A 20,402-nucleotide genomic window follows, 5' to 3' on the forward strand; every position below is an offset into this window, starting at 1 on the left:
TTATCTCGCCACACTGAAATATCCAGTCACAGTTACATACAGCGCTGAAGCAACAGTGTGGCCACGGAGTAGATACGGAACAGAGGACGCAAGTATTCTGTGGCCTCGTTGGTCTAGTTGTAGCATACGTAGCACGATAGTTGTCTGACAGGGGTGCGATCGTCAATTGAAATCGCTTTGTGGGTTTTAAGAAACAGACTGGAGTCTGGAAGTTGGTAATCGATATTATGCTCATTGTAATCATCTATTTAATAGTGCTTTAAGAAATAAATACTTTAAATGAGCAGCTTAGTCCACAAAGGTGACTCAGAATTTAATAAAACGAAGTCAAAGTATCTACTTATCTAAGTCGTCTATACTCAAACGTCGTCTTCAGTAATTGTATGCACTTTTTAATCTTTTGGGGTGAAAAATGATGAATTTATCTCACCTGTTAGTGTTCACCTAACGGTCTGCCAAACTTTAGTTTCTATTTTTGTGAACTACACTGCTGAGTCAGTGTATCTATAGGTGAGTATTTAAATCATTTTTCTCTACGTGCCGTCACATGAACATTCAGACTGCGCTCTCTGTAACGTCCCTAATCCCTCAACGTTAGTCCGTGAAAATTTTGTACAGCAACTTGTATGAATTTAGTTCGTGTTTATTTGTTTTACGGCCTTATTGCGAATCTCGTATTAGAGTGCCCGCATACCGTCAACTTTTAGTCGGCCGATAGTTTGATTGAGCTCACAAATCAGTATGAAGATGAATGGTAGTACGTACACTACAGAGATCAGGTAGTTAGCCGGTAGACCGACTGCCAAATTGGAATCAAGATTTTGCTGTAAAAAAATATTTTATTTATTTATCTTTTTCACAAGGTAATCTCTAATATATCTACTAAGTTGAGTTACATATAAATGTTTTTGACAAACATCGGGTCGAGTCTGAAATCACCAACCCGCATTGAGCAAGCGTGGTGATTAACGCTCAATTCTTCTCCGTGTGAGAGGAGGCCTGTGCTCAGCAGTGGGACGATAAAAAGGCTGAAGATGATGATAGGCAACAGTCAGCCGACTGTTTAGTCTCCAGTGTGAGTAGTTTTAGGGTTATATGGAGTACTTGAATGCAGTTGGTATATTGTGTTTTGTGTGCCTTGAGGCTTCACTGGTTTTGAGAGCAAAGTTATTTTTTTAGTTTTTCTGTTACAGATATAAACGTTTATTTTTTTTGGGTGAAATGTCATCTTTGTGATAAAATACTGGGTATATTTAGTAGTAGTATATTTTTGTGTTGGGCTGTAATTTTTAGGGTTGTAAAAACATACCATTGTACCTTAAGGCAGTCGGTTAAAAATTAATTCTTTACTACGAGAAGTGTTACCTTTTTAACATTAAATATAAACATAAGCTTTCTCTTACTATTACAAAAAATATAATATCACTACGTCTATTTCTAAAATTTCCTTTAACACCAAAAAATATAGTTTTATTTAAGTCTCAAAAGTAAACATAGGTTCTATTTATTTTATTTAGTCCTATTCTGCCTACATAGAGTAGTGACCGATATAATTTCTTGCAATGTAGGTCAGTTGAACAATTTCGGATGGTTGTATTTTGTTAGACTGTGGTGCGTCACGTTTGGGCTTTCGCGGTAAAACGAGTTTAATTTTCGAACGTTTTTAAATATAGAACTGTAATCTTTGAGTTTCTATATTTGAAATCAAATTAGAGATTTAAAATATTTTGTATGTAATGGTAATTTAATATTCAATGGATTAGTGAGTAAGTACCTAAGGCACATGAAAAAAGTAATCTGAAAATGGTAATTTGGCGAAAACCAACAGATATTTTCCATAACTAAGCTCTATTAAGCTCCGTCAGATAATGATATCAAAATCTGTGCAATTTGTACATAAACTGTAGTCATTAATAATCCTAAAATATTACATGGGGATTGAAATCTTACCATTTGATTCAAATCTTATAACCAGCAGAACGAAGTTTACCTAATACAGGTTTTTTTTTAATATATCTATCCCCAAAACGGTGTTCACTTCCGTGATAATAAGAATATTAGCTAAGTATCATTACAACAACACATAAGTACAACATACAACGTACATAACAAGTATATAATATGTGCCATCGGAAATAGTGTCCAGATTCCAAATAGTAATTATTCCAAAAAACAGCTACATTAACGACAATACATAGCAACATAAGCAAAATTTATACATATATAAAACATTTAAATTTCATTTAGGCCTTTACAAGCACTTATGAACGTCAAAAATATAACTAAGTTTGATTCTAGTTGCCCATTCCAATTCCATAATATCACCACTTCTATCACCAAACCGGTGATGAAACCATCCTCTGATAAGAAACCGTCTGGTGATTAGGATTGGGCGCGTAAGAGATAAGGCTGGTGTCTGTACCTAATTCTAGACATGATTATAGAGGCCAAGATCGGTGCAGTGGCCGTTCTATAATGGTAACAGAGCTGACGTCATGTAAAGGAATTTCGTCATTTTAGTTAGAGATATGGAAAGTGGGAAATAATAATAGAAGTTGGAAATGATTGTTGTTGAAGAAATTTGGAATTGAAAGAATTGCGTGTGTGAGGGTGAAGTGTTTCTATAAAGGATGAAATAGCGTTAAAAATAGATTAGTTGTTTAGAAATGACTTAGAAACCCTTTTAGACAACTTACTTAAGCATAAAGGTGTATAATCATAGATAGCCTTTGTGTTAGAATTGTAAAGCTGTAGGTAGATATAAACCTATTTATTTATTGTAATAAGCAACCCTTAGGACAAGCACCACTATTGCTTCTAACTTCTAACTAATACTTCATGTACCTAAATTGATAGTAAAACGTAGTTGAACTTCAGTACAATGTTCACCTAATTATCTCTTAACTTGAAATCGTTCTAGAAACTAAGTCCAAATTCCCAAATCACACAAATTAATCGAAGTACATCTACGACCATTGTAGATGCGTGCATCGGTCCCGGCTACGCGCATGCGCCCCTCTGTCCTCTGCCAAACAACCTGTTGCAACCAGCACGGCGTGCACTAATGCAACTTCTCTCCCCGCAATCACAAGCTAAATTATTCAATACCTAGTCTCCAACAACGACTAACGTATCAAAAAAACTTTAACCAAAATTCTAACAGATCAACCAAAGTGCATACAATTTTCCGCCAAAGAAAACGGACCCTTTACGGCCAAAAGTTTAAAATTTCGAACGTCTTGTAAGTGCGTCGCGACCGTCTTGAGAATAAGACGCCGAGTGAAGTGCTAGTGAAATACATAGGTGCTTTTTAAATACCGAATATTTTTTAACGAGTTCGTTGCGGTTTTTGAATATTTAAATTAAGAATTAGAATTGGTGTGTAAAAAAAAAGTTTTGCAATTCAAAGGGAAAGTTTGGGAGTCAATTTTGAAAATCGAATTTCGGTTTGGGAGTGATTGCGGCGGCTGGCGAAGTTAGCGGCGTCTGAACGAGAAGTTGGCATCAGCAAGCAACAAGTGTTCGTCTGATGCCCTCCCCGGTAAATGTGGCACTGTTACGAGTTTGCATGCCCGGATTACGCAGCCGGGCCCGTGAATTCGGGATTTTCGTTGTTCCTATTTGTTGATTTACTACCGCTCTAGCTTCCACTTTACATTTCGCAGTTAAAAACTTAAAACTTGCTTCTTTATTCTTTTTTTTGACTATGCGTGTGTTTTTTTTTTGCGTAAGTGGGTGGGGCGTTCTTTTGTTTTAGACTGGTCTACGTCACTCGCCATCTTAGGTCGACAAAAAAGTGTCATGGCGTCTTAAGGAAGTTTTTTGATCTAGTTTCTAAGATCCGGGTTTTATTGGGTGAACGGTTTCTCGGAATACTAGTTGCGCTTGTTGATTTTTCAAGTAAACTTGCTACTTTTGAATGACTTTCATCCTAGTTTTGCTTAGTAACATTTACTTATATGCCAATTTTTAAATATATTTTAGTTTTTGTTGCTTTGCTTTCTCTAGAAATAGTTGTACATAATTATAGTTTGACTAGTTCATAATATACTTCCTACTTATAGAATTTTCAACAATGTCTATCAATTTTTGTGTGTCTAAAAACTAAGACATTGACTTTAGAGCCCTACATTTAATACCAGTACATACAAAATAACAAAACCAAAGACAATATCTATTACAACAAGACTCCCACAAACGCCCTACAAACCTAGATTTCACAAAAAAAAACTCACAAACCGTAGCAGTTTCGTACAAATTGTCAATTTCGCAAATTGCCCACCGAATCTTATTTCTACTTCACTTCCGCAAAAAAATATAACCGACTGCAAAAAGGGAGTATTTTTAGGGTTCCGTACCCAAAGGATAAAATAGGACCGTATTGTTTTCGTTCGTCCGTCCGTCCGACCGTCCGTCCGTATGTCACCAGGCTGTATCTCATGAACCGTGATAGTTAGAGAGCTGAAATTTTCACAGATGATGTATTTTTGTTGCCGCTATAACAACAAATACTGAAAACCAGAATTACATAAATATTTTTGGGGGCTCCCATACAACAAACGTGATTTTTTTGTCTGTTTTATAAATAATTATAATGGTTCGGAACAATTCGTGCGCGAGTCCGACTCGCACTTGGCCGGTTTTTTATTTTTAAGTCGTTGGAATATTTTTCGTTAGACCGTTTCGGTTTTGTTACTGACAAACTGACAAGCCGTTTCGGTTCAGTGGTTAATTTACGTGGGTTTGGGGACTGTGGGAGACAGTTCGTTCCCGGGAAATAAAATTTTATTATGAACCAGAAAAGATTGGCATGTTGACGGATTTTTTGCGGTGTTGTTGTTATGCGGATTTTCATTTTTATTACGTTATTTTAAATGTTTAAATTTTTCATAAACATACATAGTTGAGTGCTAAAAAAATATTTAATCCACTTCTAAAAAAGGAAGAGATTTTCAATTCGGATTCTGTAATTAATAGAGGCTTTTTTACCGTTGAAAGCAACCATTACTTCAAAGGTAGGTCTTATTTATTTCCATATACTTACATACGTACTTAATACTCATGATTTTGTTCATAAATCAAATGCCTATAATAAAATAGAATACCTAGTAAAATTCTAGTTAAAATGCTAAATAATTTATTAAATACACTAAAAACACAATTTAAAGCAACTAAACCACTTTCAATATAAGAAAAACGGACAGAAAATGCATTAATTAATTAAGAAAACCGTCTAAAAATATACCTACCCAGAAATAACCTAAATAATTTGCAATAGTTACTTCTAACCTCATACGGTATACGTTTTCTCTAAAAGTCTCGAAATTTCCGCCCCGTGACGTCACGCAGGTTGCCAAGGAAGTCTTACAAATGGAATAGACTAAGAATGTTCTCATTTGAACTTTCCAGTTTTTTGAACTCAGCTTAGGTTAATGGCCTGATTTATAATGTGTTTTGAGAATAACCTAATTTCAACAGGCATTATAAACACGAATGTTTTCAAGACGCAAATGTAGTAGGAACGGATGTACGGATGCATTTTACTCTCTCACGCAAAAACGTATTTTGACAAAATTTGCCACGTTTAAAGCTAATGTTTCAGAATAATATATAGGCTACTTTTTATTCGAATCCCGGAAGTAGTTCCCTCTGAACACGGGAGAAACCGTGTACAGAATTAGTGTGAAATAAACTTTGAATTCAAAGCGCATATCAGCCTCATTTCACGCGAACTTTCATAAATTCAGTAAACAATTTAAGGACATTATAGCACTTAAATACCCTAATGAAAATAGTTTTGTTCATACAACAGTGTTCTCTGTGGAAAACTAACAATTATTACGTAATCGCTGGCCAGTTCGCAAAATGTCTGCCTTTCATAGTTTGCACATATTTTTGTTCCAGGAAATAGTGGGGCTAGATGAGACATACATTGTGCTATTTAGAAAATATAAATTAGCACATTTTTAAAGAACATTAACGAATTTGAATATAAATAAAGTTATAATGTCACAATAGACTAGGAAGGGGAGAGTTGATATGGATAGATAGAAAAGGGAGTGATGACCAGATTATTTCGTTGCTTATAATTTCTTTGTTATAGTACAAAAAAGTCAAAGTCGAATCATTTTTTCATTTAGGCCTTTACAAGCACTTATGAACGTCAAAATTTCTAAATAGGTTTGATTCTAGTTGCCCATTTCAAAAGTAGCTTCCTATGGAGAAGAACGGCTCTACCACTTCTTATAATTGCTAAATTATTAGATAGCCGTTAAAATCCTTTATGGTTGATTTAGACAAAGCAAAGCGATCTTGGCCAGAACATTTATCACTTGTAAGACAGTTAATTTTGTTATAAACTGCAATAAAAACTGCTAACCAACAGTTTTTTTTTATCTTTTGGCAGTTCATTTATTGATTTCTCAACATATTTTTTACATTTTTAAATATTAAATTCGAAAAAAAAAATATGTTTTTATTTTTATTATATGAATTTGATATTTTTAATGTTTATCAAACCAATAATTCCCAAACATCAAAAACAATCACACCTCATTAAAATAACTATACAAACTAATCATTATTTAAACTACGCTCAACTTCATCTACAAAGCACGCCTATCCCTTCCACTAGCTCTATATCTTGACGCCACGTACACAGACAAAAACGCGGAAAGGTCCGAGTCATCAGAATCTGTTGTTATTAAAACATTACGAGGGTAATTAGTCAATTATGTGCCTCATTTACTGTAGGAAGGTCTTGGTAATACGTTGGAAGGTTAAACTGGTTAGTAAGAGGTTTGCTTTGAAAAATATAAGGGTAAGAACTAAAGATGAGAGGTTTTCAAGATAAAAGAATATAGTATAGGAAAAGATGCTCATCGAATAAGCCTAATTTCATTAAATGAACTAACGTGGAAGCTTAGTATTAGCTAGGAATAGCTATAGATAGTTCGATCAATCATGATAACTGAAAGCAAGAATGCAAAAATATACCAAAAAATAATTACTTAGCGTGCATACGTAAATAAGCTAGATTGAACTTGTACGGAAAACATGACGATTTTCGGATGTTTTTTTTTAGAAAGCAAGTTAAATTAGTAGTAGTAATTTTTCCTTAGTCAGAAATCATAAACTCTAACAACCAGTCTTACCAAGGGGCATTGTGTTGCCTGGGTAGCTAGGTTGAGGAGGTCAGATAGGCGGTCGATCTTGTGGTACACTGGTACTCAACTGCAACCGTTTATACTAGACGTCAGACCGAAAATATTTTAGAAAAGGGCTAAGCAGATGAAGGTGCTAAATTTTCTCTTGTATCTAATTGTTAATAGGTGCTAAACAATCAACAATTTTCTCTAGATGGGAAATCATCAAACGACCCCTCTCGCTGTGGGTGAGGGAGTGCCAGACTCTTACTGATTAAAACCCATCATGTTCCTTCTTACGTCCTTTATGTACCAGGGCGACGGTAACTCTTTCGAACAATCCCGAAGCCCCAGCTGGTTTCCCATAGCACTATGGTTAATTTATTGGAATCTAAAACAGCATTGTAGTAAGTTTCAGCCTTTGCTCTATAACTCAATGGCCGACCTTCGTACTGTCCGTATGTGCGATACTATCTCAGAAACATTATTGTTTCAATTAGTCTGATGAGAACACGCTTATGCGTTTTGTTAGCGTGTTTATTGTTGTGTGTGTTTGTTTGTTTGCCTGTTTATTTGTGTGATTTGTTGCGTGAATTTTGGGATAATTAGGGTTCTAATTGTCATTAAAGATATTGCAATCAGTAATGCCTAGTTATCCTAGTTTGCAGTTCTTACTTTGAATTGTTACATGGTTCATCATTTAGGAAGTAAATGCAAAGGATATTATTAATGTTAATAAAATATACAAAACTGGTTATTTCTTGCTGTTTCATCAACGTTCCAATATTCGGTATCTACTTTGTTATTCTGACGTATAAGCTATTTTACTATTGCTATAGCCAAGTTTCTTCAAAATCCGTTCAATTGTTGCAGGTCTATAATCCACTTTAAGCGCACGTCGTGATTAACGCTCATTCCTTCTCTGTATGAGAAGAGATCGCAGTGGGACTGTAAAAAGGCCTCCTTAACCCCTTCATAAGACGACTTCATGTTAGGCTTTCTGGCTTCTGACTATCCGTGACGACTGCCAAAGATGTTGAATTGACAGCTGGGTCCAACTAAGTTAACGTTCCTTCCGCGAAACCCGGACAATGATGATCTGACTAAATCAATAAATAGCCTAATTATAGTAAGATTTAACAATAACCTAGCATTGATACCTAATTGAATTGTTAATGTATAAGAGCCTGTATTTCCCCGAAACTGTTCAATAGTAATGCTTGCTAGCTTATTAGCGGCTATTGAATTGATATATATTATAGGGTGATATTATTAGGTAGGTATATCACCATTCATCTATTAAGATGTTCTTAGTAAATTCATTAGCATAAGTCTGACACCAGTCTAACCAAGGGATATTGGGTTGCCCGGGTAACTGGGTTGAGGTCAGGTGGGCAGTCGCTTCTTGTAAAGCACTGGTACTCAGCTGAATCCGGTTAGACTGGAAGCCGACCCCAACATAGTTGGGAAAAAGGCTCGGAGGATGATGAGTAAATTCACTAGCATCCTGAAGTAACTACTTCTCGCAACCTGTTAAAAAGTCTGTGTCCTTTCTCAAGCTCTATACTATCAATGTACTAAATTATATTTAAAAAGGCTTGAGCCGGACAGACAGATAAACAGAGTAACTTTCGCAATTTTAATATTAGTAAATACTTGAAACTTGAACCTTAGAAGTAGAATTTAATTTTTGTAAATCATCTTACAAATACCTTATAATTAACTACGAATATTATTAACTTTCAGGCAAGTGTCATAACAGAAATTTCAAACATTACAAATATGAATGTTCCAACAAGAATAAGCTGTCTATTCATGAAAACTTTTATAAGCAGACAAAAGCATTACTCTACCTTTTCACAACCAACTACAAAAACTATTGTGATATACCTACAATTATCCCATAATCATGACCTAGTCAATAGCTATCATTAATAGCCTATTATCATGAAACAGACCATATTTCTTGTAAACACAGGCCTATTATGGGATGCTGAGATCATGGACCCATTGAGATGACCATAATTGTTGGTGAATAGAAAATTTCTAGATACTATTTGCTGTTTATCATTAAAAATATGCGAAAGTAAAAAATCATTGATCATAGGGACTTTGAAAGCCATAAAAATCTAAATGTTAATGTTATTTTGTAATGTTTCTGAGATAAAACGATAATAATTTACAGTGCCTACCTAATCATCGTCAAAGAAAAAGTAACCAAAACAAAATTATTCAAAATACTTAAAAAAAAACTATTTACAAGTTTCTTATCTTCTAAAATAACAATCATCAAAAACATACAACATTTGACAAAAAAAATCAAAGCTTACCTACATTAGGTTTTCAAAAACTCACTAAAGAACTATTTGGCTACAAGACAATGAAAGACTATCAGTATTAATTAAAAAAAAAAGTTAAACAGACATTTAACATATCTTTAAATAAAAATCTAATATTCCCCGACCGTTTTTTGGTCCAGTACAAAAAAACTGTTTTTCATATGAAAACTGACAGCTGTCATCTGCACCAAACATTCGGCACCTCTAACCACAATCTTCTTCTTTTAATCATATTCTTTAAACACCAAAACGATATATCTGAATACATCGTTCGTAGCATTTCTCGTAGTCACAATACTACGCTATAGGTACTAAGAATACTTCCGTAGCCACAGTAGGAACAAAGTATACTTTCGTAGCAACTGTAGGTACCAAGAATACTTTCGTAGCAACTACCCAGCTCTCGAGTATCGCTGATTGCAAGATTTCCATTCTTCACGAAGCCTGAAAGTCGGCTTAGAAGCTTGCAAATTTTGAAGTCCGACGGCTTAATAGGTCTTCAAGATATTTTGCATATTTCATGACCTTTTTTCAACTGAAAAACTATAGACTATAGGATAATAATATGTATGAGGATGTAGTTTTAAGTGTCAAAGACAAAATAGAGGTTTTAATGAGTGTGTATGAAAATATCTATGACAGAATAAAACACTCAATATAGGGGCTTAGTTATAGAAACGACGAAATAGACGATTTTCAAGTGTTTTTATCATATCAAAATAGTTCTAATCACTATCTACTATTACCTCACAGTCACAAACGAATTATATGAGGCATTAAGTATGGTACATGGAAATTTAAGCCTTATTCTGAAGAGCTAAGCAACAAAGTCGGACGAAGGCTCGTTAACTAATTTTTTGATGCTACGTTCATCATAGTAACAGCGCCATCTCTACGAATTCCAACAAAATTTTTCACTGAACCATTTTCTTATAAGAACTACTCACACAGACGCATTCGCTGTGCACTCGACACACACGCTCACGTTTCTATACAATCGAACGCACCCACACGCCGAAGAAAAAAACGATAAAAAACTGCACACAAACACAACTTTCGTCTACACACACTAGACAAGGATAGACAATTTTCGCGAAAAAAATCCAAAATTCGTATTAGAATATTTTTTGGGGTTTTTTATACATTGTTGTGTAAGTTAGATGTCATTTGGATTAATACAAAGTGTAAGATAAGTAAGTAGAACTGAAATGCACAAGGTTCATACAAGCGCGGGACACTCACACAGACGCGCGTGTACAGACGTGGGTGCATTCTGTCAGTGTAGTGGTGTCATAGCGCGACCGACCGATGTTGATCCATAAACTGTGTTTCTGTACGAGGAAAGACGTGTTGCAGAAACTTGTGTGGTTTCAAACAAACTGATATTGCAATTTGTTAATTAATAATAGCTTTGTTTTAATCATACATTTGGTCACACAAAAATATAAATACAATTTTATTTTTAATTTTAAAACATTGCAAAAGTGTGGTTAAGGCATATCATTGCGAATAAATAGTTATTTCAAAAGTGACATGGGTCATAAAAATTATAAAGCGCATATTTCGGGTTAGTGATTAAAGTCAGCCAGATTTAATTCAAAATTGAGCATTTTGAGCGTATTTTTGTACAAATTCTCGGCGATAACTAGCGAGTATCAAGACTGTGTTTCGTCGGTTGCTCGGTCGCAGTAAATACAAGGTAATGGCTAAGTACGCACGCCGTCTAGTTCGGAGCGCGCGCTCGGTGCAGTCCCGCCTATGCACATTCGGTGGAGCGTCGCATTTCCGTTCCCGACACACAACTGGACCACAACACGCGACATAACCGCTAAAAACCTCCGAAAATAAACAAAAAAAAAAATAAAAAAAACCTGACCACAGACTATATTTTATAAAAAAAAAAAATATTCATATCATCGCGTAGTGGCAACAACAAAAACAAAATTTAAGAAAAAACACATATTTTGGGATTTAGTGAGTTTTTTGGGCGAATTTGTTCCACATAAGTGCGGATTCGACGCTGAGATGCAACACACATATCACATGGAAACTTAGGACCCGAACTATATTTTTTATTTAGTATAAAAATAAGTAATAGAAGGAATATTTTTGTGAAAAGTGACTGTCGTGATGTGTTACATTATATTATGCTGTGACAGTGTTATCGCTGTGAAATACGGCTGAATGGATTTGTGATTTCATGAAGAGGTGACGCCGATTTGTTACAGCAACTTTTTTCTTTTTTTTTTACAAAAATTACTACCGAAGTGTCAAACTGGACGGAAGAGGAACCGGCCACCTCTGACGCATGTGAGTACAATTGCCGCGTTAAACAAAGAACTTTAAAATTTTTCAAAGTCAATAATATGTGCCCTTAATCTTGCGGTCTCCTTGACTTAAAGTGGTGGTAGTGTGCGTGAGGTGCATATGTAAACGCACGCGTAACGGTCGCTGTGTGCGTAGGGTTCACGCACATTTTTTTGTGTTTTCTTACGAGCCCCCCACCACTCTCCCCACCTATACTCGTTATCGTTTATCTGTCCCACTCTTTTTCTATGACTACGCCGCTTTACATTGCTACGTCAAAGCTGTGTGCGTGAATTGCACGTGTGTGCGTTAATAAATTGCAACCTATATTTTGATCGAAGGCCAATGACGGCATAGAGAAAACGATTCTATTTTCAAATTTCTTTCTGATTTCTAGTTTAGAACGTTTGGAACGTAGATGGAAATGTTAGGTTTCGAAATTTGAAATTCAAACTTTTTTGGCAATGGCCAGTTTTGGGGGCCAGAGACAAACTTTCTAAAAACTTTAAATATCTTGAATTAAACAATATTTATATTAAACATAATTATAACAAAATATCAAAGATAGTCAAATGTTAGTTTATTAGTACAATTAGTGAATTATTATCGTTGCTACGAGGTTCTACGCGGAATCGTAGGCTAAAATAAAGCCGACGGAACTTATGACGTGCGCTTAGTAAATTTTTTTTTTTCGAAAATTTTATAATAAGGTTCTTATTGATAGACAACCTATTACAATATTAATTTAGTTTGTAAGAGTTTTGAATATCGAAAGCTTGTAGACTTATCAATCATATGGACAGGTTTTAAGTTTCTAAAATACAAGCTGTTGATTTGCATCCGTGCCATAGTCAAGGACGTAATTATGCTAATGATTCTCGACCCAAATCAACGAAAAAATTGGTAGGTAATTTTTTTTTTTATTTTTTTTTTTCGGAATTCCGTCAATGTCATCTAGCCGTATTTGAACTTGACGCGTGTGTTACTGGCCTTAAAACCGTGCTGCGCCCTCACACAAACGCAAACACAAAGCATATGCAACGATTATTCATAATTTTCATTCATAAAATTGGATTACTTCTAAAATACTACGACATTACAATGACAAAAAAAGCAGTACATATTAGCTATTTCCCGTCCACTGTAATTCCAATCGATTATTTACGTATTTTATGACCTCCTCCTGAACTATGGCACAAATGCAAATCAACACCTTGTATAGGTATGGAAAGTTACAGAGATTTTAATTGCAATAATTTTATTATATTAATGAATAGTTCATAAGTTACAATATAACATATTTAACCAGATTTTGATTAAATTACAAAATTAATTAATTTCAATAAAACCTAACACTAGATTCTAATCCATCACAAAACAATAAAAATATCATTTATATATAATAAGCCCTTTATTAAAAAAACAACAAAAAAACAAATAAAAATCTCCTCCACGGATCGGACGCTGTTATCAATGTTTGACAAAAACGAACAAAAACATGTTATTTTTATAAATAAAAATAAGGTCATCTGCATTCAGGAAGCACTGCACTTGTGTGCATTGACATGCACATTATGACCTATATTTTATCGTCACTGCATTAAAAAGATCCTTGTGTTGGTAAAAACATAACGAATGTTCCAATTGAACTTTGAATATTAAGGTTAAATGTGTTAACTGTCTGTTTTTTAACGCTAATTTTAGTTTTATTAGCTTATTCTTTACACATAGAAATACATTACATTTCCAAAAAAAAACATTAACTTTAGCTAAATAACAAAAAAGGTTAACATACAAATCAGAAAAAATAAAACGCGTTAAAAAAAGAACATTTATTAAAAACAATAAAACAACGCTCCAAATTCAAAGACGTTCAAAGAGCGAAACGTCAAAAATTCATAAAAGGAATCTGTCAAATTCAAGTTCGCGCCCTTCATCGCGCAGAGTCCTTGCGCGCGCGGCCAAGGCAAGGCAAGCGCAAGCGACTGTCAATGTTACTACATAGCCTACAACTGCTATTGCCTTATTGCACCGCCATCTTGAATCGAAACTCGTTTGAAGTACGCATGGCTGATGTCTCAGTTTTAACTATGTTTCTTGTCGTTTTATGTCTGTTTTATTAGGTTGGACATGTTTTTTTTTTGGTTTCGTAATTTTTGGGTGTTTTCAGATAGTTTTTGTGTAAATTCAATGATTTTAGAAGCTGTTATCAAACTTTTAAACAACGATCAACTTTGACATGTTACAACACGTCGTCAGACCTTCAAAATTCTTTGTCTTAAAAAGTTAAAAAAAAACATTTTTCCATTTTTTTGTGTATAATAATGTGATTAATAAAAACCTTAGTTAAGTTCAACTAACTAGAATTATGCAAGTAACCAGCGGACGTGGCGCGTAGGGTATTTAGGTGCGCCTGCGCAGAGGCCAAGGCGAAAGTCGCGCTTGTACAATCTACTGACGGCCGGCGTTTGCGTCATAATGACGATAGATGGCGTTAGCTTACATAGTATTCGAAGTAACTTTAACTTTAACCTGAAATAATATTTAAGTGGAACATTTCTATGTTAAAATCTAACGTTAAAGGCCTGCAATCACGTTTTACGCTCATTTAAACCAAAAATATTAAAACCGATTTATTTTAATAGCCAATTTTAAGTAACAAATAGCCATTTTATTCCAAATTGATTGATTGATAACAACAAAATAGCCTACTTTTTCTTATCGAGATTTAAAGATTCATTTATGCTATTCCAATTTTCTGTGCTTTAACAACTTATTTTTTAAAGTAGGTAGATAATTAGCCAATTTGTGTTCCTAACTGGCTAAAGCAGAAATATTAATATTTTGTTACTGAATTACATGTCTATCAAAAAGTACATAATAATTGAAGTAAAAACATCAAAGTCGAGGTACATTACCGAGTGACAGCGATGAGGACCAATTTTTTGATGCTCTTTATTAAACTGTATGTATTATATAAGACTATATATTTCATTATTCTGTATATTTTCAAGTATTATTCAATTTAAATATTGTCAAAACAAATCAAAAACAGCGCAAGCCAACAAAATTCAATTCAATATAAATATCTAGACCGCCAGACTGCGCAGGCGTCTATTATAAATATCAGAGAGTTAGGCGGGAACGAATCCAACATGGCCGCTGATAGTGACTCGGTAGTGACATTGAACGTTTTGTGTACTGTTGTAACCGTTTTAGATAGTCTAGTATTTAAACTAGACTTTTGTTGGTTTTAGCTAGTCATTTTTAACAATATACTTACAAGCTATATTAAATACACAAATGTACACATACTTATTTCAATAAATACCTACAACTTATCTTATATAAAATCATCATCATCTTCCGAGTCTTTTCCCAACTACGTTAGGGTCGGCTTCCAATCTGACCGGATTCAGCTGGGTGCCAGCGTTTTACAAGGACCGACTGCCTGTCTGACCTCCTCAGCCTAGTTACCCGGGCAGCCCAATACAAGGGGTATTGGGCTGCCCGGGTTAGACTGGTGTCAGACTTACTGGCTTCTGACTACCCGTAACGACTGCCAAAGATGTTCAATGACAGCCGGGACCTACAGTTTAACGTGCCATCCGAAACACAGTCATTGGTTACATTCCTTTGGCAACAACTTTACGATAGGCATATTATCATGTTTTACTACGCAAACATAATAAAAAAACTTTAAAAATAAAACGATTTACGTCAATAAGCCACTAAATATAATAAGTGACTTTAAAAATATATTTATTAGCCATAAGTATAGAATTTTATCGATTTTTTATCTAAAGTGTTGCTCGAGTTCATATTGAAGGGCAGGATTTAAATTTAAAATATTATGGTCGATAAGTTATTTCTCTATAAATTATTGTGTATTAAATTGAAATTTTAATGGATAGTTTACTGACAAAATAGCTGCTACTCCCATCACGGGAGAACTGCCCACTTATTTTTCAAACTGAGTTATTTAATCTTATGCTTGTTACTTAATGAGTCATTTTCCATACTGAGATATTTATACAGCCTATAATAGTTAGTCGATGATAAAATGTAACATACACACGAACGAACATACAAATCTTTCATCTTCATAAAGCAGTCTAGAAGTAGAAGGAGAATCTACGTAGCTTCTACATACATCATCAATTTGAAGTTAACACAAAAAATATGCCAGTAACTATCTTTGAAAGTAGCTTTCTTGAATAATAGTATCTTCTTTAAACAAGAGATTGTTTCAATATTATAAACTCAATGAAATTCAAATAACTATTCCCAAAAAGTTTTGCAACATACACAAACTTTTTAAAACAAAATAACTCTATTACCTGTATCCAAACGGGTCGTGCTGAGAATCTAGGCTATGGACACTAGGCCGCGACAGGTGCTAGCTACCCTACTGCAAACCAGTCGAAATACTGGCCTCTAACGGATTTAACTGTTTGAATTTCGAACCACGATATTGTGCTTTGAAAATGGAATGCTTGTTTTATGGCGGCATTTGAAAATAGATGGTGTGTTCTATTATTGAAAGTATTGTTCTTTTTTTATTAAATTACGTTCCGTTTCTCTCAAAAGTTAGAAGATAATTTCGACTGACAACATTGATGCTTCTGAAATGCCAAAATTACAAAGGTATCTTTGCCTATCATTTACTAAGCTGTTTTTTAAGACCAATAAGTGTTATTTAATTTGCAACTATCCTAACTGAAATCTTCAAAACACTGAACTTTAATATTCTATAAATGAAAAATCACACAAAAACACACAACACACTCACATTTAAACCACAAACAATAATAACCGATCAAAGTACCAAAAGGAACAAATCAAAGGAGCCAAAAATTAAAGTCATTCAGACATTTGGCGAAAGCGAAGCGCGTTTTTTTCTTCCTTCATTCGATTTGTGTCTGGAGGTCGGGACTTATTGTTTCTTGTCCTGTCTGGACATATGTTCGGCTGTGTTAATTACATCTGGATTATTTTTAAGGCTTCACATAAAATTTTGGGCGCTTTATGACGGCTTGTCTGTTGGAGGGTTAAAATTGTCTGTATTTTTTTATAAAAGTAGGTGCTTACTTTATGTAATGCAATAGGAAACTGAGGTTTCAGTTGAAAGATCCTTAAAAAAGAAACATTTAGATCATAAAATACCACTGATATTAAGCGTCTCTGCTTACCTATAATTGTCCTAGTATAATAGCTACCTAAACAAAGATATAATAATAAGAACCATAATAATTAGAATAATGAAGAAAGTGCAAGGAATAGAATAAAAAATAGAATAAAATAAACATGGATAACTAGGCAAGATTTGAAATGGTATGATTCTTTGTTTTGGATTGTCTTCAAAACAGTTACATTTTATCGCTTTTGTTTCTTAATTTCAGTGTCAAAATCAGGTTTAATTGACTACATTAATGATATAAAAACCTGCTGGAAACTCCTTCTTTGAGTTTCTAAAATAAACCTTCGCATAGGTAATGTACAAAACATTTTAAAATCTAAAGTAAATAAAGAAATGATCCTTGAGCGCTATCTTTCAGACCAATATAGTTACATCCGGTTAATCTTAAAGAAAAGAAAAAGGAAAATAACTTAATGCGTGAGATAAACTCATTTTGTTTGTTACATGAATAGAAACCTTTTACTTGCCTTGTAAATGTCAGTTTTTATTTATTAAAACCTTTGGCATGTAGTGTGTGTAACTTTATATAAAGGTATACATTTAAATATGTATAAAAAGGTTGCTTAATTTCAGTTAGAGATACAAGATAATTCTAAGCTATTTATTAAAATAACTTAGCATATAGCTTTGTATAACAGATAATCAATTGCTTCCATAATTATTAGACCTCTGGTTCTTATCCCAATTTTATTTATGTTCGGCGCAGCATCTCTCTTCCATACGTCATTGTTTGACGTGAACTTACATGTAATATTCTGGCCTTTAAATATCACTATTTATTTGATATGGCTGATTATATCACAGTTTTAGTATTCGGTTAATTCAAAAAACATGATCAACATAAAGACATCAGGGATCAATTTTTGTCACAATTAGGGAATTAGGCACCCATTGGACTTGGGGAATAATTCAGAATATTCAGAAATTAATATACTAGATTTATAATATTATTATCCTACAAATTCCTCTTGTGAAATGATTGGGCCCAGTCAAAAGCTTTAACTTCTTCTTAAACATTAACTGTAATTACCACTCAAAAACCAATTTTAGCCACTATCTTAATAACGTTTGTATTTCCTACTTCCTCACTCGGTAAATAGTAAACATAATTATTATGTATGTACATATGTTTGTAAACACCTGCTAAACTGCTGTTCACAATGTTGTCACTTAGACAAGTGTTGACGAATTTTAAAACAAACTACAAGTAGTGAATAACGAAATATTTTTGTGATTAATTTCATTTCTCTTTAGTCAGATTTTGTTTATAATGTTGCAGTTGTGAATAATTTGATGTGCGTAGAGTAAGTAGTTATATCATAATTTATTGTCGTTTTTTATTATTTAAGAGCATATAAACTGCTGCAAAAAAAACACAGTTAAAAGACCGTACCTATGAACATATGAAAAAAAATACAGTGAAACAAAAGAAGGCTTAAAGAGTTTATAGATTGTTTGAAGCCTAAAGGAAACTCCAAGTTCAATATTCTGTCTACAAACTGACAAACAAAACGGACCATTCTCTAACCAAAAATAAACTTCATTAAAAACGACAATCGCCATCAACTTTCAACGCATTAAAACACTATTTAAAAAAGAAAAAAAAAACAATATGAAAAATAAAACGCGCGCGCAATTTCAAGTAGCGAAACTGAACAAAATGGCCGCTAGCTCGGATCAGTAATATCTATCGTGCAAAATAAATTCTGAGTAAAAACTGATGCACTTCATCCGTCTACGGGTTAAAACGAGAAACAAGTCTTAAACAAAAAGGCCTGGTTCTAAGCCATACCCGTTTGTTGCTTCGCGTTCTTATTTTGTCTATGGCGTTTGAAATTTATTAAATTCTCTTTTTTTTTCGTTTGTTGTTTAAAAAATGAGCGGGAGTGTTCTGTCTTCGATGTTTGAAATTTTATAAAAAAAGACAGCTGTAAGAAATTGTTCCTAATTTAAACTTATCTGCTAGTAGTAGGCAGTCGTTACAGGTAGTCAGAAGCCAGTAAGTCTGACTCCCACTCTTACCTAGGAGTATTGGGTTGCCCGGGTAACTGGGTTGAGGAGATCAGAAAGGCAGTCACACCTTGTAAAACACTGGTACTCAGCTGCATCCTATTAGTCTGAAAGCCGACCCCAACATAGTTAGACAGGCTAGACAGATGATGATTAAACTTATCTAGTAGAAGCTTTAATGGTGATTCAATCTTTCACAAAAACACAAGGCATTAACCCTCTACATGACAAAACAAAGCAATTCAATTTTAACCCTACACACACTAATATAAAAAGGCTTTCACTGAAATTTGATACTTGCGAAACCGGTCGGCACGACCTACCCCACTCGCGTATTCCTTCAGTAAGGCACAAGCAAGCCGAAAATACGGCCGGGAAGGTCACTTACCCTTTCTTTGGAGACTGTGAATAAGTGTGGATATTCTTGTTTTTAGTGTAGAAGATATGGACTGTTTTAAAGTATGACATACATAGAGAGCTACTGGGTAAATAGTATGGTTTATGTCAATATCTTATTTAAATCAAACTTGCTTTTCTCGTCTTAGTGGTTATTGTTACAAGATTTTTCTGGATACAATGTACCTATTCTTCAGTCGCAAACTTTTAGATAAGGTTTATAAAGGGTTATTAGTGTAGGTATTTGTTCTGTGTATCTACATACTTACCTACTCATCCTTGAGCTCTATATTCACTTTATTTCAACAAAAATAACACTTTTGTCTAAGTACATCGCTCCAACAGTCGGTGTTTAAATAGCTGTGTTTAGTTTACCACCGACTTCTCCACCTTTTTGGATACTTACAGCCTTACTTATAAACGTCAATTAAATATAAGTAATACTTAAGGGCTGTTTTAGAAAATTCTTACTTATAAACGTTGCTTAAGCATGTCTTAACTAACATTTAATCACTACTTAAGACTTTAAGTAGTGATTAGTTAAAATGTTGCTTAGAAGGTGATTAGAGATTTTATAAGTAAGGGAGTTAGTAAAAAATTACTTAAATCGTCACATCCCAGTTAGGAGTATGTCTTAACAGCAAAGTGTCATTAGGTACCATTTTGCCTAATCTATTTACCCGACTACCAAGAAAGGTTATGTATTTCTTTGTTTTTATGTCTTACCTACACATTATAAGTAAAAACTCTTATTGATGATACAAATTCGGTACTATGCTTTTATGTACCTATTCTATTTTATCCACAAAATCAACCTTCAATCAAGTTATATCGATAATACAGTCTTAGCTAAACTTGGACAGAATTTAAGTCTAGAATTCTAGATACACAAGCCTGACATTGACATCCTTTGCGGAACCCGTTTGAAAAGTGGTCTATCCTTGAATTAGGATCTGAGAAAATGTTATTTCTACAATATATTAGTGTATCTGACTGCCTCGTTGG

General features: G+C 34.0%; 1 protein-coding gene across 4 annotated transcripts in view; it reads left to right on the forward strand.

Annotated features, from left to right (window-relative positions):
- The window catches only part of LOC124641893 (mushroom body large-type Kenyon cell-specific protein 1), a 198,791-nt gene that overhangs the window by 67,221 nt on the left and 111,168 nt on the right, over positions 1 to 20,402 (forward strand). Inside the window, exon 1 of one of the 4 annotated variants that reach the window (XM_047180148.1) lies at positions 10,934 to 11,794. The exons of 2 other annotated variants lie outside the window; for them this stretch is intronic. The gene's annotated coding sequence lies outside the window, so the exon portion shown is untranslated. Of the gene's footprint in view, positions 1 to 10,933; positions 11,795 to 20,402 lie in introns of those variants that run through there. One more of the 4 variants, XM_047180149.1, reaches the window with a different exon arrangement.

Source organism: Helicoverpa zea, chromosome 23, assembly GCF_022581195.2.
Source record: "Helicoverpa zea isolate HzStark_Cry1AcR chromosome 23, ilHelZeax1.1, whole genome shotgun sequence".
In the NCBI taxonomy this organism is placed as follows: Eukaryota; Metazoa; Arthropoda; class Insecta; order Lepidoptera; family Noctuidae; genus Helicoverpa; species Helicoverpa zea.